Source organism: Bombus terrestris, chromosome 11 (genome assembly GCF_910591885.1).
Source record: "Bombus terrestris chromosome 11, iyBomTerr1.2, whole genome shotgun sequence".
Classification (NCBI taxonomy): domain Eukaryota; kingdom Metazoa; phylum Arthropoda; class Insecta; order Hymenoptera; family Apidae; genus Bombus; species Bombus terrestris.
Window position 1 is genome coordinate 3,027,806 of NC_063279.1, and position 25,967 is coordinate 3,053,772.

Here is a 25,967-nt window from a genome sequence, read left to right on the forward strand (position 1 = left end):
CTAATAAGAAATATATGGCTGTTTGTTTACAGTAGAGCGAGAAATAACTTTACTCGTGGGATAAATTAATATTTAGCAATGATAGTGTTCATTGGCGGATATAGGAACGTCGTCGACAAGCATTGTATAATTTTCCGCGAGTAACTGCGGTTAGGAACTTCGCGGAAAATTAATGTCTCGAACGAAAATTGCGATTACGTTTCGGTTGCATTTCCAGAGCTGCGTTTAATTAAAGCGTGCAGGATTATGTCTAATTGTTCCAAATATTGTGTTATAAATTGTATTACAACGACTGCATTGTCTAATTATTAGGTGGGTTATAGCGTATTCTGAATTGTTGCGAGAGACGTGTGTACAGGTAATGGCTTTGATCAGAATATCGTATTCTTCGTAAAGAATTTTGTTTTCAGTGGATAATCGGGAGATATCGAAGTAAAACTTAGATATTCTAAAAATGAAGCTCTCAAATTTGCAGTTTAAAACAAGCAGTTTGGTACAAAGTTGGAATTATTCTTCTAATAAAAAGAGTATCCAAAGAAAAACAAATCTCTGTCGTTTAAACCAACATTAATTCAGTATTCTAATCAATCACAGGCAATTATTTTATTTTACATTTAAGCAACTTTTAATTAAGTGTCTTATTCTCTACATTTGTTCTTTCCATTGAATATAATAACATATTCTCTGTTATTATACGTGTTTCTTTTAAGAATTTAAAGTATTCAGAGTATTCAGAGTTAAAGATTCACGGTTTTGTTCGTTCAGAGAAAGTGACAGGGAACCTCGTGTTTAACAATGAAATTAAATAACGATTAAATAACAATTGAATTCACGTCCCAGTCCTAATTGAATCACTCGTCCTGAGGAACTTCCTTTTAAGGATGCTCTCACCTCGCTCTGGATTCGACGATTTCCCTATCGCTTCACTTTCCCTGCGTCCAAACTCATAAGCAAAGTACACAAATACTATAATCTATAATTCGTATAATTTATGATAAGAAAGGAAATTTAATATTCATCAATCTCAGAGTACATGGAAGCTGAATAGGAAATATAATATCTCATAGGATAATTTATGGCGACAGACGATAAATCATTAGCGATCCAACAAGAAGGCCGAAATATTTTCGCGTGAATTTATATGGAGACCTCGCGATAACCAATATCACGCAGATGGTTCTGGCGTGCGTGACAATACGCGAATGTTTTCGCTGGTAGAGAGAACGATTATTTCTATCGATATTCAACGGTGCCCCTTTCGTCGCTGGAAAATGTGTCAGGAATAACGAAACACCGCGGCCGATAAATTTAGTTGGCCGCAAAACCAGAACACTTCATTCGATTTGCATTAAACGGCGCGCCCTCGTGGCTGCTGTGCCGTTTCGTTGCGTTTCCATTTTTTGGTGACGATCGCGATTAAATTATTGGTCGATTCTTTGCGCTTGTTGACGCTATTGCGATGTTTCCACCGACAGTGTTAGTTCGAACAGCGAAATTTCCTCGAATTTGTCAATTTCGTTTCTAGCTATCGGCGCAGCTAATGTACCGTGCGTCATTTAATGAATCAATGCAATTGGAGAATTTCACTGGAGATATTTGAAGGGAGAAACAGAGGATGGCGATGGTGCGAGGATTGTTGAAATTTATAATTGGTAGAGTAATGGAACAACAAAATTACAGCATGTGAATGGAGCGTTGGCAAAGATTGATGAGATTAGTGGTATTTATTAATCGTTTAATGCGTACGCCTGCAATGTATCAGATGCGATAATAAAATGTCGAGAGTACCTCGTTTAAACGTTTTGTTTGGCAAATTAAATCAATGCGCGACAGTTGAATGTTATTCGTAACGTTTCCAGTAATTCACCTTTTAGTATTTGTTTTAACGACTATGTTACGATAGTTTGAATTGCAGAAATTGATCGGGAGTACGTTCTTTCCGTTTGGGAAAATAAAAATATCGCAAAAAAGGAGTTTAACGTTACGATCGATTATAAATTGTAGAATTCCGCCACAGAATTTCTCTCGTTCTATTACTTCTGCCGTCTTCGAATTTAAATTCATCTCTTCTCCAAAATCGTGTCGGATCACGTTATCATAAATCGATCAATTTATTTCGATGCTGACATTTATTTTAATAATAAAACCGCGTTATAAGGAACAGATATCGAGATATAAATAAATAATTTTCTTAATTTTCCATTAATCTTCAAGTTAACCCCGTTTCAGGTTAAAATGTCTTCGAAAACCATACGAACTCTTGCTAATTATACTGCCTTTTTCATAAACGATAGATATCATTTACTATACATATACGTGTACAAAATGTGGTGTACTACTTGATCTTTTATTCCAAAAACTTTGATCGTCTTTTTACCAATAAACCGCAGAACATTTGCACCTAGTTTTGTGGAGAGTCGAGGACTGAGAAAGTTCTTCGAGTAATGAAAATGGGAAATCATTATTAATACCTACTGACTTGGCCAGTTCGTAAAAAGATTGTACTCTTAACTAAAACAGAAAGAGAAAAACAAGGTATACCTTAAATTCGAGAGACTGAACCTCTTACAACGACTCACCACCACGACCGTAATAAAAAGCCAACACCCAGGCTAACATTTAAAATTCCATTTCAACTTTCGGCTTGTTTGAAGGAGCTTGTAACACCGCTTGCAGGCCATAATACACCTTCAAATTCGATAACTGCTAACGATCGTTTATTTACGACTATCAACTACAGTTCAGAATTAACTATCTTCAGATGAAATGTCGATAAAATGTAAAATGAAAGTTTTCGCGGATTCTTAACGATACATTAAAGATTTATCGTGCAAGTTACAACTAAGAATGGGGAAACTTTTCCTAACAGAAAAGACACATACACGTGCACATTTAACACTAGAACTACCGATAATTAACACGAAGTTATTTCTACCAAAACCAGTGAAAATGACTGGTTTTTAAAAAATACGTAATAATAGAATATTTTTATATTTATTGATTTATGACTTTCTTACAGAAACAATTTCATGTTATGTAGTACATTTTTGATATTATTAATCGTCTGGGACCATTATCCCTAAACGAGGGTTGACACGTTTATGAAATTGTAGAACCAATCATTTTGACTGATATGGTATTTCTAGTGTTAGCACCTAGCGATCCAGCGATCGACCTGAAATTTTCCTGATAACTGATATCATCGTGTCGAATGATACGCAGTAAAAATTTTCAAAACATGTGGGGAGTTGTACAAAACGAGGAAACTGGTTAACTGGGGTTCGATAAACAGATCGCAGGACTCTTTTACACTTTGACGAGTACCAATCATTTTGACTGGTATTGGTATAAATAGCCTTGATATAAAATTATTTTCAGTTTGAATACATAAAGAACAAAATAAAATTCATTATATTATTCTTTCAGTTATCGTTGCGAAAGTCATTACATCATTGCGGAAAAAAATATAACGTGAAGTAGGAATTTTAAAATAAAATTGTAAAACCAGTCGATTTGACTGGTGTGGTAGTTCTAGTGTTAAATAGTTATCTTACTTTCAACATTTAAATGCAGGAAACGTAACGATTACTCGATATTTGTTCATACACGGCATTTGTATCGAAAAGATGGAAAAGAAATGGAATGAAAGAAGAAGAAGAAGAAGGAAAGTAATAACGAGATCAAGCTGGATGTGCCGTGGAAAATAAACGAAAAACTAGTCCTACGTATGCACGTCCATTGCGGAGAAAAATCACAAGGCTGAAACACGGCGGTGCACAGAGAAACGATATATTAGCAAAAGCGCTAACGACGCGGCACAGTGATTTAAGCTGGACTTTATTTCGCGACGTCAGCAGGCTGTATGGACATGGCCGTGCCATACAGCGAAAGAAAGGACATGCGAAATAACGTGGTCATGACACGTACAACGCGACGCAGTCCGTGGATCCTTTTGGTTATTTGTATTCCACGCGCGCTGCAAACTGTTCCTGATATTTCAGACTGAGGATCAATAGGTATCCGTCCGTATTGTAGTCGACACGAGATCGTGTTACTCCTAGCACGAGGTTATTTCTTCAAAAATCCCGTTCGACTTCTCTTGCCACCCACCGCGACCCGTTTGCGTAACTTTCGCCAGGCGCACCTTAAATATTTCGTGTATTTCCCTTTGTGTTTGAACAGGAGCATGAATTCCCGCCTGACATGCTTTAAATACCCGAAAATCATAATTACGCTTTCCTTTTTTAGAGATTTTAGCGATTTTAAAGTAGCATATTTTTGTAAATAGTTGCTTTGCGGTGTTAGGTTGCTAACGAAAGGTCGGATTTTTGGGGTTCGATAATATTAATTGCGAGTTACATTGCAAAAGACGGTTAAACCTTCTACCGATACTGTTGCGAGTCGTAAGTAGACTGCGGATGTTTATGCAAATTCATATTTTCACGAAGACGACTAAGAGAATGAAACTTGAATAGAAAATTCTTCCCACTTTGTTAAATATTATAATTTGTAATTTGTTTTGTATATGTTATGTATTTTTTCATGTTAACTACGTTCTGAAAACTTTTGCATCTTTAAATTTCTTATAAATACATAAACGTCAGCATTCTAGACACGCATAAATAGCCATGATATTGTGGATTCAGTTACCTAATTTTACGGAGTATTTCATTTTAATTTGCGCTGTATTTGCTTCTAATTCGACATGTACAATCGCGATGAACCTTATGGCATTACAGATGGAATATCGGATTTTAAAGACAGAATATTTCTAAGATATGTTAAAAGGAGTTCAAGTTTCGATTTATATTGTAGGTCATGGATGCCCGTAACGATCTCAGCGTAATCTTACAGGCTAATCAATTTTATTCTACGCGATCGAGTTACTAATCACGAATGGATCTAGATATGATCTAATTATACAGGGTGGTTGGTAACTGGTGGTACAAGCGGAAAGCGGGTGATTCTACGCGAAAAAAGAAGTCGAAAATATAGAATAAAAATTTTTCGTTTGAGGCTTTGTTTTCGAGAAAATCGACTTTGAATTTTGGCTCGGTACGCGTGCACTTTATCACGTCTCGTTATAACGGATCTCACTGTAGATCGTTGTCTCGATGGATATTATCGCAGTTTAAGTTTGTTTTTGTCGTAACGGAAAATTAGGAATATATAATAAAATAACATGAAGTAATCATAAAGTTTATTATTACAAAAATTGCTGAAAATGTTGCCCATTCTGCCGAACACATACTTCTGCTCTTCTAATTAAATTTTTATGAACACTTTCTAACACATTGGAAGTGTTTATCAACCTAACGTCAATCGAGACAACGATCTACAGTGAGATCCGTTATAACGAGAGGTGAGGAAGTGCACGCGTACCGAGCCAAAATTCAAAGTCGATTTTCTCGAAAACAAAGCCTCAAACGAAAAATTTTTATTCTATAGTTTCGACTTCTTTTTTCGCGTAGAATCACCCCCTTTCCGCTTGTACCACCAGTTACCAACTACCCTATATAATCATTTCCTTCTATTCGTTTTTACAGTGGCAATGTATAAAATATATTCTTCTATTTTATTTTTGGCTTACTCGGCATTTACCATATTACAGGCCAGGTAGACAAAAAATTGAATTTAATTATTCAAATGTACATTTATTTATATTGTAAAGTACAAGAAGACACGTGAATATATTAGAAATACAACAGTTTGACGCATGAAACGGTTGCACGTAAAGTTTCGTAACATTTGGCGAGTGAAATTTTTACGGCACGTTATCTTCATAGCGCAATAAAAAAAGCTGTATCGGACAGGTTCCTAAATTTCTACTTGTTTCGGATATTCATTTCTTTATTTCATTGTTATTTGAAATTTTACGAAGTATCACGGTTATTCCAGTACATTCTAGCTTTGATATTTCATATTTCGTCGTGCTCCATTTTTAAACAAATAATATAGAGGCTTTACAACGTGATATTCTTCAAATTTTTCATACCTTTTTAACCATGCACTTTTCAATGTAACTTATCTCGCGGTAATAGAATTTTCAAATGTACGTTACAGCTGAAAAATATATATGTAAAATGTTAAGAATTCATACTCTCCCCCCTCCGCACCGCTTAGTCGTTTTATTTATTTATACAAAGTTAGACCTTCTTCACTGAATAATTAAACAACGTGACCGAATTTACGTGCCTGGAGCTCGGTAAATTTAAAAACTAGAAACACGAGAAACTAAAATATTTCTTTTTTTTTTTGGAACCAACAAAAATTTTTTCTCGCGCCTCCGACAATTAAACAAATTTTTTCATTTCTTAAATATCTCGATCACAGCGTACTAACATTTACATTTTGACTTAATTTTCGTTAACGTACCATCCTGTGCAGAAACTGGACGGCACTCGTATTCGCGGTTAGAGAAAACGTATCGTCCACAACGTGAACATTATTATATTCTTACGTGAAATCCCGCTAAAGCTGCGATTTGGGGATTACACTACTCTTTTAAGTTTTCTTCTTTTTCCGGGTTCAGCGCTTCTCTTTTTGGCGTACCTTTCTCATGGAGACGGTGCACGTGCCGCATAATAAAAGAACTAGCGGTAGAACAATCTGTAGAAATTTCGACGACCCATGGCATCGGTTCTACACGCGCCTTCTCTTTATCTTTCTTCGCACGATCAAGTACTTGTTCTACAAATATAATAATAATAATAAGCAACGAAACTTGTCATACATAAAAAATAAAAAGATTAAAAAGAAGGAAGTAAAAGGACTGGAAACAATTTTATCCTTAAATTCCCATTTTGCGTCGAACAAGCTGCGATTTTAATTACTTTTAAACGATACTTCAAACCAATTATCTACGTACTAGGAATAAATTCTACGAAATTCAGAACCCGATTAAACCTTCTGATAGCCTCAATCCAAGCCAATCCAACTCGCGTTGAAAAACAAAATTAACTTAATCGTAGAATTAATATTATATATATAATATCGATAAGAAATAAAATAGATAAGAAACTGGAATCACAAACAAGAAGTAATTAAGAAACACAATTTGGAGAAAGATATAGAAGAGGGTCGAATGGTGATGTTTTTTACCACACGTTTCTCTGCTTCCCTGCCTTTCCATCATCTCTGACAGGCAGCTTTGCTACCCTGTCAAGCCATCGCGTTACAAGCATTCAGCAGTTGCCAACAATCGCTGATAGAATGAACAGAAGGGTCTGTATTTTGACAAAACGAATTTTGACAAAGTTGATGATTATTTATTAATAAGAGAAATGGAATGATACTTGTACTTCAATGTACAATACACTTATACACAGTGAAATAATTATAGAATAATAAGTGATTGGTTCTATCTATATAAAAGATAACGTGATAATTTCATTCAATACACATCTTTGACGACACAATTATACAGACCGTTCTTAACAATTGTATAATTATTGCACAATTTCTTCAAGCGTAAAACAGTTGCATAATATGACGAACGTCTTGTAAGAAAAGAAATATATCGTGTTACATCATGAAATCTATTAAGTAAGAATCAAACAAGTCGATGTATATGTCTGTTTTATTAGAAAAAGGTGAACAGTGACAGGGACCGTGTTGTTTCTTATGAACTCTCCAATTACTGGAACATAAAATAATTGACATATAAATTGCCAATAATATGTAGTTGATTTCTTCTTTTCATCGTGGAAGCCATTGTCTAAATGGACGAGGGTCAAACGAGAATATCGTTTTCTCTCGCGTTCCATTGAGTCAACGTCGGTAACACGCTGGATCTCGTCGTAGTGCACCGCCTCTGCACGAATCGATCCGCGAAATCGCTGTGACCGATAAACTCGAATTAAACCGGTCCGCTCGCGCTCCCGGCGATGCGATGCCGAGCTTCAGATAACGCGGCTAATTTATTTTCGTTTCTGGGCTATTGATTTCGATGTCGGCGACGGTGCCACCGGGCTTTTTCGGCCATAGCACAAGGCTGCAAAGGAGGTTGAAAAATTCCGGCACTTCTATGTTTTTGTTTCTTAACCTGAGGGCCATTGATTCCAATGGCCACTTTTCAAGAGTAGTAGAAAATTGATTTGAAAACTCCATTTCTGAGAACACAAATGGCGAGAAATAGGCAGCAAATTTTAGAAATTGACGTTCCTTGCCTGACATAATTTGAACACATTTTTACATTGTATATGTGTATATTTAGATACTCGTAGAAAATGATACAATGGAAAATTGAAATCTAAGATCCATATCGATAATTGGCTGCACAAATGATCGTTACGCTAAGAAGATTGACATAATCAAATCTATAGTGTTCGGTATAATGATTCAAAAGAAGAAAAAGAATATTTGAGACCTCGCCCAATTCGATGTAGATACGTACGTACAAATGAAATTTTATCAAATTATTTACAGCATTTTGAAAACGAATCGCGATAAAAATTCGAAAAGTACGCTTCAAGATGAAATAGCACTTTTCATTATTTTTTTTTTTTTTTTTTTTTACACATTTTAATACGTTATTTCCAAAGCTTCAGAAACGTGTCACGTACCAAAAGTTCAAAAAATATTACATATTTCGGGATAAAGTATCAGCTTTTGATATTTCCTGTATAGGTAATATATTATTTTTCAGAATTTCAGAAGTGTTCGAAAAATCCACCCCAAGGTAAACTATGAAAAGAAAAAGTGATAAAATTTATTGTAACGTATGCCAAATATCGTTTCATCCTCTTCTTCCCAAAAGGATGCATATTAAAGAAAATTCATAAGAATCCGAGAGAATCGTAATTTTCCCACAGATGCTATATATATATATATTGTATATATATATCGTCGTTTCGATAATAACCACTCGTCGCCTCATCGATCTTCCATTTTTCGCCACCCCCGCACTCTCTCTTTTTCTCTCTTTTTCTTTCTTTTTCTCTCTTTTGGCGCTTAGTGGAATTTTACCAAGCTCTTATTTATCCTCAAAGACTGTTTTCGACGGAATAGCAAAGAACGCGCGACTCCTTAATATTTAAGCTATGCAGATTTATTCATTCTACCCTTATCCCTTTGCCTAACGTACCTTCTTCCATAGAGTCGTTGTTTAAACGAGCTGAAAGGGTGAAAACGAGAAATCTCGCAGTTTACTTCTCGAACATTTATATCCAGCATTGCTCTGTCGCTTATATTATTCAATTATAAAAATAATAATATTATTAATACGTTCGTTATTTACTGATTTTCCATAGCGTAAAACAGTTTTTGCTTGGTTGTGTTTTATTTTATCAAATAAAATAAAATCGATCAATAATTGTGGCGACAGATGGTATAATAATAAAGAAAATATTATAACGATTACGTTTACTTTGTTATCTAAATGTAACGAATATAACGTGCATATTATTCGAGTTAAATAATACTGGCTTGTATTAATACATTTTAACGAGATTAGTAATAAGATTATAGATCTTGGATAAATAATACCTAGCAACAGTGATAGCATTAAAACTGAATATCTTTTATTTTCTTCTAGAAAATCTTGCAGTTTGTTTATTACCTAAATCATGATGTGTACGATATAATTTGATGAAGCAACGTTATTCTATTCGATTTATTAACCATTTAAGGAATAATTAAGCTTCATTCGGTGTTTGGTTCGTAGATGGTATATCCGAATGAAAAGTCTAGAATTCTAGGAATATTTGTAGAAGAACCAATACTATTGGATTGGCAACTAAGTGATTGCAGATTTTGTCAATACCACCTAATGACAAAATCCGCAATCACTTAGTTGCCAAGCCAATAGTAGTATTGAGACAATGGATTGTTGCAAAAATACCATCGTTGTCGTTGATTCGCGTTGTCCATCAACACATTAGACTCGTAAAGGGCTAGTCTTGCTGAAAAAATATACGACGTCTATTTTTTACATATGTACTTTTCCGCTTCTCCTCTCGTTTTTGTTCACGAAATTTTATAGAATCGCGATATTTATTTTGCTAAGTACGTAACACGTATCAATCGATATAATTTCTAACGATCGTGTCTTTATGTACGTCGTTAACAACGAACGAATAATTTTTTGTACGATAACTATCGATTTATATATTTTGAATGGCGTATAGAATTTCTTGTATTTTTTGCGCCTTATAATAAAGATAAACATGATGCGGCCCTTGTCTTGTACGCATGAAAGAATTATAGACATGAGAAAGAATTGAAAGTCGCCCGTTTCGAAAGTTAAAGGTATCTTATTGCTCCCATGGGAGACGGCCATGATTCTTACTTATTTCTCTCTCCCTCTCTCTCCCTCTCTCTGTTAAATCTTTAACAGCTCGTAGCTTCTTTCTTTATTTTTAATCAAACTTCGGCATTGTAATTTCCACGGAAATTTTAATAACAGTAAATATTTTACGATAATGTTGCGATATAAAATTATCATACACTATCATTTTCTATTTAAAAAGCATCAAATTTTATTCCTCCTCTATTGTTTACTAAATGAAATCAATACTTAATTTTCTAATTATTTATAAATTGAGCTTTCACACACGAGATACGTATGATACATTCGCATACAGAATGTAAGATACGAAGTAGGATATTTCATATAAATAGGATCGTTGTATAGTTATCTTATTTATAAATTCTAAAGTTACATTCAATTGCTACATGTTTAAATTTACATAAAATCGCGAATACCATTCATTTCCATCGGAGAATTCAAAAGGACACCTCTACGAATTTCAAAGCACACTACTGTTGCACAAAATTTCTCGATGTATTCGTTATACACCTGGTAACATCCTGAAGATTCAGCATAGAATACGATGATTCGCGAAATGGTATCGCGTTGATGTAAGAATTCGGGAAACTTTATTATTGGCAGTTTGAAGTTTGGATACAAGACGTTGGCCTCTGAAACGTTTGCCTGTTGGACTTTCAATAGCCATTGACGTGTTCGAACGTTGGTACATGAAACCACAGGTCACCTTTCGAAATTGCTTGTGACACGTGCAACGTCTTCGCGTTGCATACTCTAATGCCGTAAAGTGGTCTGGACCTCGCAATATTCGGAAACTCGGCCAAAACGATACTCTAACGTGGTTATCGATCACTGAGTACCTTCCGCTTTGATCCGTCACTCTTAAGCGCCCTTTCTTCGCTAATAAAGAGCTATAAACTTCCGTCGATAGTAGCCAAAACTTAATTAACCAAACTGTACGCAGCTTTGTTACGAACACTCTCTTTCGGCGTTTTCAATCATCTTGCGCAGCTTTTCAATTATCCTCTTATCGTTTGGTACAGTCGCTGCGAGTATTTGTCAGCGTAAATACCATACGTTTCTAACTGATAATAAACTTACCATGTTCTACGCTTCTGTTTCGATATCGTGGAATCAACCGCACTTTGAACATCGAACCATTCAGCCGTATTTCTATTTCAAGTATGCAGCACTTCTCTGCTTGATGAATCAATCGCAGTTTCTGCTCTGGGATACAGAGAGTTGCGTTAGTGGCGATAAAGTTAATTAGTTACGTTTCCGAATAGGTTCACGCGTGCCGCTAATTCGTCGGGTTAATTTATTCCGGTTATTATAGGATTTTTGGATTTTCACTATCTTGGCTCGTTAATCCGTATTCTAAAATTTGTAATTCATTTTGCGAACGTTGACTTGTAAGAAGCTCGTGAAAGCTGAGTTTTCATGTATGAAATATTTTTAAATTACTCGAGCTTCGTCGATAATTCACAATCATTGTCGTGATAAATCGACGTGATATAAAGTGAATCCGATGTAAAATTTCAAGAAATAGTTTTATGTTACGTATTTCTTATCTTCTACGATCTACGGTTATATATTAGGTTGTCCGGAAAGTTTCTTTCGTTTCATATGGTGATAATAGACGAACAATAATTTGAATTGAATTATGCATCATCCATTTCGTTATATTTCTATTATTATGTTCGTGCATAATTCAATAAACTGATATAAAACCAAAAACATTGTGCGTCTATTATTTCCTTATAAAATTATTGAGATATGTATAATTTTGTGCGTTAGGCTAGATTGGCCGCGTAGTAGTGACACGCGTATGTGAATATGAGTATGAGGAAGTAAAACGAAAAACAGATGTCTCGAAAAACAGATGAATGTTCAATAACTGTTCCGTATGGTATGGAAAAAGGTAAGACGCGTGCAAGTGTGTATCGATGAATATCTTTGAAATCGTTTATCAAATAAATATATAACTATTTCAATATGAATTCTAAGCGTAGCCTTAGTGTTCCTTTACTTTTATTTTGGCAATTAAGATCCAGAATTCTCAACAAAAACGAAAGGAAGTTTTCGGGCAACCTAATGGCATAGTCAATATTATTTGAAAAATCGTTCGCTGATTATAGTCATCCTCGCAAGTATCTATGTTTCAATTATTATTGTAGATATTTACGATATATCTTCTGGAAATATTTCTGTACTATCTTTCTTCGTATTTAGTCTGTTTGTAAAATCAATTTACGTAATAAACGGTCACTCAACTTTGGAATCTTGCTACCTGTTACTCAGTTGCAATTGTTCATGATTACAATAGTAAGAAAACGCACGATATCATCAACAAACTCTATAACGTTTCATCAAACGTCCGTTCTTTTAATTTTTCACAATTTCGTTCTCTCTCTGCGAGAGAATTTTAATTCATATTTTCTTTGCAACGTAATTTCTACTCGATAAATTAATTCAGACGTAAAATCAATTTAAGCACAATACGCTAACTTTTGAAGGTCTATCGATTAAAGGGAATTCCACAATGATCATTTCTATCAAACTACATAGATCACTGTTAATGTCAACGTAATCCGATCGTCGCCTCGGGAGCTCGCTTTGTTCTTATTTCGACTCCGGATAATCTGTTTTGGTTGGTTGTTGGAAATGGCTGGATTATTCGAATTTGACGCGATGGATTAGCGTAATCCCTTTAATTCAACAAACTGGCAAAGTTTCATTATAATGTTGTCTAGTTTCGATGGCCACTGTCCTCGAAATACCAACGCTCCAATAGCAATCGTTCCGTGTCTATGCAATCCACTATCCTTTTTTTCTCTTCCTTTTGTAGTTATCATTTATTTTTTCATTCCTTTTTTTTTTATCTCAGTTTCGAATGTTTCGTTGATTCGATTTCAACACGAAAAGCGTTGACCCAGCTTCGTTTTTAATTAATCGATCGCTGACTGGCAACAATTGGTTTTTTGGAGCACGTCGGCCAGTCGAAAAAACGGAGGATATATTATTTTGAAAAATAAGCAACGTGATGTTGCATGTACGTGATATTCTTCCTTTTCCTTTCTTTTTTTTTTTTTTTTTTTTGCTTAGTAATATTTACTTGTTTAAAAATCGATTGCACGTTAAAAGTATCTTTTAATATTTTGTATATTACGATACTTATTTAATAAATATTTTCCCGGTGAGAAACATAGCAAATATTATTTTCATTTTAAAATTCAGCTCGACATGCAACCGCCATTCCATCTTGAGAATATAACTATGTTTTAGAAATACTAGGAACGCTATGTCTGACTGTGTCATTCCTTTTCCACTGTAGCAGATTTGCACGTTCACTGTTGGATCAATTTCCTGGATATTTTCATTATAGAATTTTATTATACGCCATTTCAATCTACCTATTCTTATAATTGCTAATCGCTAAATCAGTCACGAGAGTCGGAAAAGCGTTTTATATTCTGTTTATGGCCTTACGAGACGGATCTGGTCGGTTATAAATATAGGATTAGACCAAGAAAAATGATTTTAAGGGAATGGAGAATTTTTCTGATAAGATGCTCATAAAAAGTTTCGAATCTATTCGACCGATATTCGATTCTACTTAAGAGTACCTTTTTCGTTTCTCGACACATTTATAGAAAGATCGAATCTATCGCGTTTAAATTTGAATCTACTTGAAAGTACCGCTTCTTCATTTTTATTTAAACTGCTTCCACAGTATTCGAATGCAGTCGCCTAATGTTGGAATACCCACTTGTTCTGTTATTTGAGCCCATCGGCAATCGAAAGAAACATCGTATTCAATGTGTAGCTACGATTACACGTGTTCGACGTTCGACGAACTCATCGTTCTGATTTGACGCTTTAAGTTTTATCTAGATCCGCGTTTCATTTCAACTAAAATTGCCCTTCTCTATTTACTAGTGGCGAACTAAAATGCGGTTTTGGATTGCGGTTCGGTCACCCTCTAAGGCCGAATAGTTGTAGAGCAGTTTCGACCGGCCAGGGCAGACGTTTTATCTCGACTTCTACCGCCGAGAACTTTCGCGATGAAAAAAACCGACCGCATAGAATGAAATATCGTTCGTTCGCAATACCGCGTCTCCACGATACGATTAATTCCCATTATTCTTCGCTGTTATCGTCTCACAACGAGCATTCTACTCGAGGAAAATTTTAGCTTTTCTAAAAATTAAAGAAATCTTTCGTTGAGAAGACGCAAGATTTTTTTAAATAAAATTTTGCTTATTAAGTATTTGCGAAATATAATATTTCTTGTCGGATAGCAGACGATAGTAAGTTTGTATGAAACATTTTAATTATACTGTAACAATGTTTTGAACGGAAAATCTAAGGATCGATAATTATAATAACATAGTGATAGGCAATTAAAATAAGATTAAATATAATTTGTAATTTTTTGTAATTTTCTAATCATTTGTAATTTTCAAGTCACAAGGTGTTGCAGTGAAAAATAAAGTGAATCTAAATTGTTATTAGGTTTCTTTCGTTTTATCAGGAAATAATAGACGCGCAACAATTTTTTGTTTTATATTATTTTGTATCTTTTGTATCTTTTGTATATATTATTTACGATCCATTTTATTTTGTCGAGATAAACACCGCAACATTTCACACACTTGGTTTCACTTTTGTATGAAGGTGCACTGCTATTAAAAAAAACACGTTTACGAAAGAAAGACACTTTCCGGACAACCAAATAGAACACGTTCGACAAATGAGAAATTCTGCAATATTTTTTGCGAATGTATCGCTTTGTAATTAATGAACAATTGTTGGATTAAACGTAACAAAGAGCGAGTTTCTATCGAGCAAGAAAACGGTACGCAAGAATCGCACCAAGATAGCTCTTGTAACGAGGTAGACAGACAGCAATTGCGCTATCTAAACAGCCTAGGGTCGTCAGCTAAGGTTTCACCGTGTATACGTCTTATTCGCTAGTCACACAAGATTAAGTTGCCGTGTAACACGTAGGTTATTGCGAGCTTCGCAATAATTCCGTCTTTATCCTATCTTCCGACGAATCCTCATCGCGCAACTTTTCGAACTTCATTTTCAACTCTGTATGCGTAATACGTGGTACGGAAGATCAACAAACAGAAACCAGAAGCGAAATTACATTTTAAAAGGTATGTTTTTCAGGACAACTTGCATCGCTCGACATTTGCCCTGTTTTCGGTGTATTTTGCACGACGTGTTTTAAATGGGCTTTTGGATCTCGGTTCTTTGCCTCCTCGTCGATTAACATTTTAATCGTAGTTTTAACGATGACGAAACGGTATCAACAAAGGTATTTGCATCGACGTAAAATCGCGCAGAGAACCGATTTCAAAGTCGCTTTGCGACCAGGTCCTTTTTTCGCGTAATTAATATTCCTTCGCAGTATTATTAACAATATAACATGGTAAATTTACCTCGTACTAATGTGAATCGATTGAAAAACGTCGAGACAATTGATTCTCTAAAATCAGATTGTACGTTGAATTTTAATGAGAATAAGTATAGACTGGACTAGGAATATTTTCTAATTATCCACCTTGTTTTCGCAGAGATTAACTTGAATTTAACCGTAATAATTATACGCAATTGTTCTATCAATTAGCAGAGATTCGTGTTTAACGATTGTTAAAGGGAAATGGAAAATTGTGAGAATCGTTAGGCTATCGTTGCACGACCACAAAAATAATTAATGAACTTAGGAGTTCGGTTGAAACTTTGTTAACTGAGTTGGTCGATCCTTTGACGAGAACGACCCGAATTTTAAATAATTCAATCTTTCGGAACATTTCACGGAGAGCCATTATAACGAAAAGAGAAAATCTCTGTTCGGCATAGTAATATTCAATTATATGCATATAATAGTATCCCAAATATTCGGATGAAATACAAAGAAATTTATGTAAGGTAATATAAAGTATATAATCGAGCTTCAAAGTGATCTGAAACCTGAAAAAAAAGAATTCATTAAGCAATAGTTAATTTATTAGTCCATTTAACTTAAGAATAAATTCAACGAGTTATCAAACCTGCAACAATAATATTTAATTGGTATCGTTGAATTGCAAATGATGACAACATAGTTTAGGCCAAGTTATTAGGTTGTTCGAGAAGTATTTCTTTTTTTACAGAAACGTCTTTTACAATAACGTATCTTTGTACAAACATGAAACCTAATCTATCGAACGTTGTAATCTTTATTTCGACAGAACAAAACGGATCATACATAATTCGATAAAATAATATAAAACGGAAAACGTGGATCCATTATTTCCTTATAAAACGAAAGAAACTTTTCAGACGACCTAATAATTAATTTCAAAGAAATATAACTTTATTTTATGAATTTTCTATAACATATTATTTATGTATTAATTAATCCTTAATCCATTGCGGCTTAGTATGGCTTCCGATTTATATTCTACCCGCTTACGATATGTGCTGAATCATATTTACGCCATAGTTACAACTAATAACCTTCCTCATTAAGCTATTAATCTATTACTAAACTATTGTTCTATTGTACTTTCTACAATATATGTATATAGATTCCATACTGTATAGAATAAATCGACGATCGATAAATCGCTTTTGTCGAACAAAATATAAGATATAAATTGAAGTTAGATTATAGGAAAGTTAAATAACTTATCGAAATGTCGTAGTCTGTATGGCCAACGATACAATTAAAGGTTAATTAGCATGGCCCAAAGTGATCATTCAATGCATACATGGAGTACAACGAAATACAAGCTTGAGCGTTAAACTCGCGTGATCGATAAACAAGTTAAAAGCACACGGTCCATTTGCATAATCCTCGAAATAGTGGTCATTGAGAGAATTAGATTAACGTGAAACAAACATCGTATTGTTTATAATGGTAATTCCTCATATATAACAACGATAGCAGTTAAAAATAAGACTCGCGTCACTCGACGATACTCTGCACGCAGTTGGATGTTCTGTTCTTGATCAAAACAGGAAAGGAACACGATCAAGAAAATTACGAGTGCTTCGTACGCGAGAATCTTACAAACACGGAACCGCAACTATGTACATAACTCGGTATATTGATCTTGCAAAGTGAAAATAAATGATAATTTTCTAACTTTGTAACATATTACGTCTTCCCACGTGAATACGTTCCTAAATAATATTATCTACATTTGATATTACTTTTTGCTACCTTTGATATTTAGAAAATTAAGTCAGGATAAGAGGATAGTGTTCGTTGATAACGTTTATCAATTTTATCAACTGATTTCTTTTCCTATAATATTGAAATTTATTGAATTTTCATTTGCAAGTCATTCGACAGTCAGCAAGTTGGGTACGTTGATAAATGATGTTATATGTATCTGTAAGATAAACTTAATAAACGTTGTACCTCGAGTTATCAAGTGTTCTGGTCGGTAGATTATGAACAGAAAATTGAAATCATCGCTTAAGCGTTTGATAGATCCTAAAAATTTAAAAACGTACTACTTGGAATCCTCTTGTGTTGGAAAATTTTTTATTTAAAAGTCTACCATTTAAAAGTCAACAAATTTACCTCTGATATCAGAAATATCAAATTCGTACTAGAATCTTTCTTTTCTACACAACAAAAGAATACCAATGACCGATCAATAAACACAATTCTCTAAATTCTTCGGTCTATCCCTGCATACTGATGTAATCGTTGGCCGATAACGTCTCGATAAAATCTCAGTGTTCGGTAAACTCGTGACGAGCACGCCAACGCGCCATAGTTCACCATTCCTTCGCGTACCGCGTCCACGTCTTCATCCTTTATCGTGCAGCGCCTTCTCTCTTAACGAATCGACATGTTTCGTGTTGTGAAACTGTTCCAAGGCAATTCAACATCAATCCACGGTCCCTCGAGGAAAGAGACGGTTTTTCTCTCCTGTCGACTATTTTTCTAACTTCATTCAACCGACTACGATACGAAAGTGTATTAGCCACTGATTACTGTACAGAAATCAGAAGAAAGACTATCTTGACATAACACGAATTCTATACCAGGTGAAAATATACACGTGATACGGCGGTTCGATAATTTTAACAAGTCGTATTTCTTGCTCTATTAAAGTTAGAGAACAACGTCTATATGAACCAATTAGTTTCTCACTATTTTACTTCTTCCATAAGTCTGACAATTAATCTGCGTATTTTTATGTAAATATTTATATTCTTATGTACAGAATTAAAGAAACGATAGACCTAGGCGTGTAAACATCTACTAAGAATTATAACGAGTATACCACTTTGAATATTTTATACCTTCTCGTATATTATATACATTCCGTACATTTTTGCGCCCCTAAATTTGTCACGAACGCATAAAAATCCACATTCTGGTATTACAAGAACGCAGCTGAAAAATGTAGACACACATTTTTCACATATTATCGGAGAACGATCAGTTAGTAGTAACGCACGACGGATAAAAGAGAATGATATAGAAAAAGAATGCGTCATATTTAACATACGAGAGACAAGGGAAGACTGGGAACAATGCTTTTATAATAAGGTAGACCGCGTATTCCCCTTGTTTTCTAGACGTTAAACATATTTCTATGAAGCACGTACGTCAATAAAGCGTCTGGGTTACAACTACATCGGCGCATGTCGCCATTTAAAGTTTTAATTTATGACCACGCTATACAATTTCCTATCTGCACAGAAACTTATACACACGAACAACTTCTTATAAAGTTTTCTAATCGTCAACTTACACGTGCAAGATAAGAGGCGGCGCATTGACGAAAAGAAAGGGTCTGTCTCGATCGGATCTCAGCCCTTTGTCAGCGAGGAAACAAATGTAGGAACAATATCAAACGACATGGCCTGTATCGCGTACGCGTTATCACGCGGCCTAAACACGAGCACGTGGTCGCCAGTTTACGCGCGTCGAGATTAACGAAACATGCTTTTGATCGAACACACGCACCCTTGCACAGCTTTTATACATTGAGCTCGGTACACGAGAGCTGGTTACTGTGGCGTTTATGTCTACACACGTATATACGTAACATACACACAGGGTCTAGGCCCCCGACAAATATGACGTCGCGTAGCACGCAAATTCGCGGATCCCAGAACCACCGGCATGAATCATGTCTTTGTTTGCCCTCGCTCGCCACCACCCACGCCGATTATTTATTATTTATCCATCCGCGGTTGAAATATCGCGACCCTCTGACCAACGCGATTATTTCTGAATTCATGCGGAGAAGCGGGTCATCTACATCACGTGTACGCTCCGCTCTGTCGTTTTGTTTGTTCCAATGGACCATTCGGCGATATATATTATACTTTCAGCTTAGAAAGATCTATTTGCGGAGAGGAAGAGTTACATCGATATAGATTGCCTTCTGAAGTTTCTGAAGTAGAAATCGTCGCGTTTATTCTAAAGATTATTTATATAAAAAAACCTCGCGTGTCGTATAAAATCGAAGAGTTTGGAAGAGAGTGAATTTAAAATTCTTTGGTCTGTTCAGATGATCAATTATCGCCGATATTTAACGTTTTCGATATTGTCGTACGCGAGAGATCCTCTAGACGATCGATGTATCTACGCATATCGCGAATACGATGCTGGGAAACTTTAAATATCGACGATAAGATAGATCGCCGTGAGAATTCGAACGCTCCTTAAGAAACACTCTTGTCAATTATTTATCAATTTGATAGATTAACGGAAATCACATAGTTGCTGGATTTCTTTCTCGTCGCGCTACTTCATTTTATTGATCAATTATTTCTCAGACTGCAAACATGTTCGATCAACATTCGATTAATTCGCTGGAAACTGCTGCACGATTCCACGTTTTAAATGTAGAAACCAGCGTGGAATGTTGCACATATTGCGCAACAAAATTCCAAATTGCTCGATTTTTTATCTTCCAGGTGACGGAGGACTTGTGTGCTCAGTGTGTTCGTTGAAATAACAACTAATAAATTCCGCGGCATGCACCGAGGGAATCACGAGCGACAGCTATCCGCGGGGATTGAAACAGCGATCCATGGAGAGGAAGGTTTTATAAAAAATTAGAGATTAAACAGCGACGACCATCGTTGTCGAGCGATAGAGGACGAAGGTCGCATCGATCTCTTTTCTCCAATTACGAATGATTTAATGAAACCATGTAACCAGAACTGGAAGAGAGAGACAGACAGGCAGACAGACAGATAGACAGACAGATAGAGAGAAATTGGACGGCCAACGAAATGTTTATTCCTACGTATGCATGCAACGCATTTAATTCTGTTTAATCTGGTACGCTGGAATGATATTCATGAAGCACGAAATGCGTCGCTTCATCGACAGAGTGAAAAGGGACACGGTCAACGCTAGAATATATTCTATATTTCATATTCGATGTTAAATTACTAATTTATCGTTAAACTGTCGATAAGCAGTAATAAAACTGTATTAAACAATAACGGCTCTGTGCCGTTTTCAGTACTTCGTTTGTCTGGTATTTTGCTTGACAAAGCAAGACTGAGAAATTGATGTAATCCCCTTAAATGAAATTGAAATACCTAATTGAACTTGTTTAGAATGAACATACGTGTAATCTAGATAATGGGATCTAGATTTGTGTTACAACTGTGAATAGAACGGGATTAATCGCTAATATTTACGCTAGGATTATTTAATAGGGTTATTTTGCACGTGATCAAATCCACGTTACGTACGACGAATTTACTTATCGATATTTTATTTTAACCACTTTGGGATTACTACTTCGCTAATATAATCTTTGCATATTTCATAGATAAAATTCGCAGTTTAATCGTGCTCGTAACTAGGTTGCGTGTATTTATACGAATTCATATTTTTATGAATACAATTAAAAAAGTGTAATATAATAAAAAGGTGTAAAATAATGTCAGATAGAATACCTTAAGTATTTTACATATTTTTGCATATCGTGCATATTTGTATCTTCGAATTTCTCACGAAAGAATACAAATTCGCAATAATACTTGTAACTTACTTTTAATCCGATTCTCCATCAATCCTCGAGCAAATGTTCAGATTTAACATCCCAGTATTTGCTAAAAATTATAATTCGTATTCGAAGTAGACCAAAGAAACAAGCAGACGAAAGACGTGAACTATAAATTTCACCAAGAAACTTGGTGCAACCTGGGTAACAGAACGTGTGTCCCTTAAATTAGGTCATCCGTGTCGAAGAGGACGCAGCAACAACTGTCGCGTTTGAAATAACGCGAGGCAACGCTTTGAAGAACACGATGCAAGAAACCTTCTACGTATTATAACCATTTTAATAATCGATCTTCTTTCCGCGAGGCGAAGAAACTGTTCGTTGCTACGGAGTCAGGCGAACGTAACGCCGCAAAAGGCACGATGTTGACTTCTGTTCACGACGTCAGTCTTCGAATATGCAATGTTGGACGTTGCATCAGTCGCGTGCAGTTACACGAAGGCGGGAAAACGGGTGCACGTTCTCTGCGAGCTAACTTTCTATCGTGCGGCCGCGTTCTAAGCCGGCTGCTACGGTATGAAGCAGCGCCGCGAGCTACGCGGTCAAATGCGAGCGTTTGTATGCAAGCACGACCGACGACGGGCGCTGAATTGAAAAGCGGATGCTGTTTCGACGGCGAGCGGACAGGCCACCGCGTGTTTCGATTTCCTTAGCCTGACATCGTTCTTTCATCGCTCTTGGAACCTCGTGATCGGGCTTCGGTTCTTTCCATCGGATAACTTTCGGTAAAATCTTTGACTTACTCGTACTTTGACCTCTATGATGATTTATGGCTATGATCGTGGCTCCATAGAGTGTTTCTTCTGCTTACCTGTAACAGAGAAAAGATTTCTTGGTTATTTGAGATTTTTTTTATTATTATCTAATTTGTACTTTACACTTTGTCCAGTTGGACATTTGGTAACTTTTTCTAACTTAATTGCTAAATAACACGTGGATGGCTACCCCCAGCAGGATACCATCTTCGAGTTTGACCATTTTATTTCTTTAGTGAGGTCAGTGGAGTGTTTTCTTTTTAGTCTTCTATCTATGAGAGTGATATTTGGGATGTCGGATAATTTTATAATTGTCAATAATAAGCGGCAAATAGGGATGATGAAAGTATAATTATGCGAACGTTTCGTAGCTGCGACGAAAAGAAAATCGAAGAAGTAGATAGAATTTCATAAACGATATTACGCAAAAGGTGAGAATCAAATTGGTCTACAGTCAACGCGATAGAAACTTATCAACTATCGTGTAGCGTCACAAAAGCAGCGAGGATGAAACAAAAAAAAAAGGAAGAAAAAACAGTTTAAAAGAGACTCGATAAAATGCCACCTTTTTACGGATACGTCGTTTGCGGGATGCGAAACGAGAAAGGGAAGCTCTGGGAAATAAAACAAAGGACGAAAGAGACGGAGAGAGAGAGAGAAAGAGAGAAAGAGGGGAAGAAACCGGAGGCTGCTTTAAAATGCGTAATGAGCGAAACACGTGTGCGTGTGATAAGAGCTGGCGTTACGTGTGCAAGAATAATTGCACGACCTGCAACAAATTGCACTGATACCGTTGCCTTCTTTACGAGGGTTAAACATTGGTATAAAGCACACTGGTTGATACACGGTTATTCGTGTGAGCTTTAAAAAAAAAAAAAAGAAAAGAAAAAGATAGAAAGAAGAAATAAAAAGTGGAAAAAGTTATTTTCATCGAGAATTTGCACTATTAACGTGCACTCTATTCTGCTACGAAGAACGTGGAAAGATGATGCATAAGTTAATTGTAAGTCGGAAAGAACGGTTCACTTGTGTATGAAAAGAGCATTTATGTTGGATTAATGTGACGTAATTTTACTGATATTTAACTTCCTTGAGACACCTCTGTTTCGTTCTACGATATTCTATGGCGTACAAATTTATTAAAAACGCCGGAATTTCTAGTGTTTCGAAGATACGAATATTCAGACATTGTTAAATTTCACTCCACGTGATTACAGCATTATTTATTTAATTTGAAGCCGGTAATACGTTCTCGATGAACGTTGAGCGTTACTTATCTGTACTCGATCGAAGTCTTTCTTATTGGAAAACGACACTATTCCCATCGATCAAGGGTAAAATTTGCTCTTCAATTGACGCATTTGACATCCAGTTGGGAAGAGGATTTGAAACAGTATCTTGCAAAGACACGCAATAGATAATTATCTTGAAATCTTATAAAATAACTATAACATACTAATAAACGATACGACAAATAACTCGACTATGAAAAACGCCACCAACTCCTAAAACAGCCAGTAAAAACGAAACTCTCATACATCTTCCTGCAATCGAAGAAAAAACATCTCTCATTACTTTGTCCACTGTTACATTCGAAACAAGCGATTCAACTAATGACGGAGAAAGTGTCGTTGATTTATTTTAAATTCGATGATTCAACGAGGTAAAAGCCGAGCACAGAGTGTTCCTGTGTTTCAGGAAGCTGACAGCGGGCCTCGTTCGTTTCGCTATGGGCGAAACAGTAGTGGCGCTCAATGAATCAGCGGTTCGTTGAAAAGCGGGAACCGGCAACGTAGAGACGTTAGCGTTAATGCGGCGTGTTCACTGCTATTCACGCGTATCGCAAGTGTCACATAGCCGCGTTGCATAGTACGTTTGCACTTGCCGCATAGCTCTTCTAAGAGCCGTAGGCCAGGTAAACCTCTGTCGGTCTCTGGACCGCCGGAAATCCTGGCATTCCCGAGCCTCTGTATAGACGGATCCCTTCGCGCGGTTCCTACGATGCGGACTATCATAGCGAATAGCGTGCCACGGCTGACAGAACTGCATCACTTTATTCCCTCGAATGTCTGGTATTAATTCACCTCAAACTGAGTTTGATCTTGCAATTAACAGATTTATCGGCACAGAAGACTGGAGTAGAAGATTTTATTCACAGGCTCGCGAAATCACTCCAACGCATGTATACACCTTTTATGAACACATTATATATGTGTATACGTGCATTACACGAAAGATTTTGAGATTTCAGCAGCAGCCTTACGAGATTCGATTATCGTCTAAATACCAATATTATCCCAAACAAGCCACAACTTGGAACAGATGGATTTGGAAAATTGTTTCTTGAAAACTCTATGAAGAAGAAAGTTTTTAATGCTATGACAATCGAACTGCAAAAACGGTTATCAGAGATAGCGGGATGAGTGGAAGAAATAAAAGTAGATGAAATAGTAAAATATATTACGAAACGTACGAAGCGTTCACCGATCTTACTATAACACGGAATAATGAACTAATTACGACAAAGCGTTCAATGTAATCGAGAAGACTTAGGGTTAAAGAAGGATTCCTAGCAAGTCCATGATCGATCCGTTCCTTGCAGCGTCTCCCTCACATTTCTCACCTAATCGTCTAACCGTTGTCCGTCAAATTGCTCCGTTCGAGGGAACAAGGAAGCGACAATGCCATCCGTTTAATCGATTGCCGGTCTGTAATCCAGCGTATACGCGAAAAGACAAGCTCTGGAACAGCGTTCGTATGACCCGTTTTGGCGCATCCGAACTAGTCGTAAAGTTGGTTGGCGGGGGCGTTTCAGTAAATTCAAATTCGAGCCGATCAGCCGCGAGCCGGCTGGCAGTGTGCCGATATCGCCGGCTGAGCTGCTCTAATGAATTTAGCACTCCGATAACCGAACCGCTTTTCAAGGGAAAAGGTAACTAGCTTGCCTCTGTTCTATTCACCTCGCGCGGCATGCAGGCCGCAGTGACAGGTACAGCTGCATCTGTTGAAATATAAGGGAACGGCGAGCAGTTCCCAGCGCGGAAAGACAGTGTGTTAATTTATGGCGAACTGCGCGGAATGAGTTATCTCAGGTTACAAGTAAAATTATTCTGTTCTCTCCTGGGGAACGTAGCGGGATATCTTGTGAAAATGAAACGATTGAAACCGATGTACCGTTTTTCTGTTAATATCTGTGAGACAGATACGAGTCTGTCAGACACCAAATCGAACAACTTTTATTCATTTTTATCCATTTTATCAACTGTTTCAGTTGATTACCTAAGTACACGATTGATATTCAATTTTCAAGAAACCAACGATTTACTTTTGTACGTTCGTTTATCGCAAGAAGATGATAAAAATGCTGGTCAATTTTAAGATAAATTTAAAGAAAAGTGTTCGTAAGGTATTTTTGTATTTTTGCAATTTATCTCGTGTTTCGATGGAAAGCGAATGGAAGTCGCAGTTGTACACTTTTTGTAACATTTATCGAAACCAAGTGAAGGTAAAAAGAACGAAATACAATGCAACGATTCTAATAATTTATTACCGGATATGTTTTAATAGAAAGAAGACTTGTGTCCATGTGAAGGAAGAATGGAAATCCTGATTGGCGTTGTACATTTTTATAATTCAGACCGACAATTTTATATTCATTTCGTAAATAATCTTTATAGACATACGTTTCAAATAGTAAATGCGACGAAGAGACGAATAAGAACTTGACAACTTATTTGCTCAGTCTTTAAACCGAATACAAACAACGAAAGATTAATTTCTATTAAATTTCACTTTTACTACAGGCAATAACCTTTGTATTGAGAAAAGCAGAACGCGGTTCTTTATGCGGCCATATGCAAGACAACTGAGTAACCAGTAACATCCACATGAGTC

General features: G+C 36.1%; 1 protein-coding gene and 1 long non-coding RNA gene across 3 annotated transcripts in view; both read right to left on the reverse strand.

The window, feature by feature from the left end:
• LOC100645566 overlaps positions 1 to 25,967 on the reverse strand; it is a 623,360-nt gene that overhangs the window by 329,764 nt on the left and 267,629 nt on the right. The gene's annotated exons all lie outside the window — the stretch shown is intronic.
• The window catches only part of LOC125386033, a 132,755-nt gene continuing 127,665 nt past the window's right edge, over positions 20,878 to 25,967 (reverse strand). The window contains exon 3 of the long non-coding RNA XR_007225851.1: positions 20,878 to 22,129. This is a non-coding gene — a long non-coding RNA (uncharacterized LOC125386033). The remainder of the gene's footprint in view (positions 22,130 to 25,967) is intronic.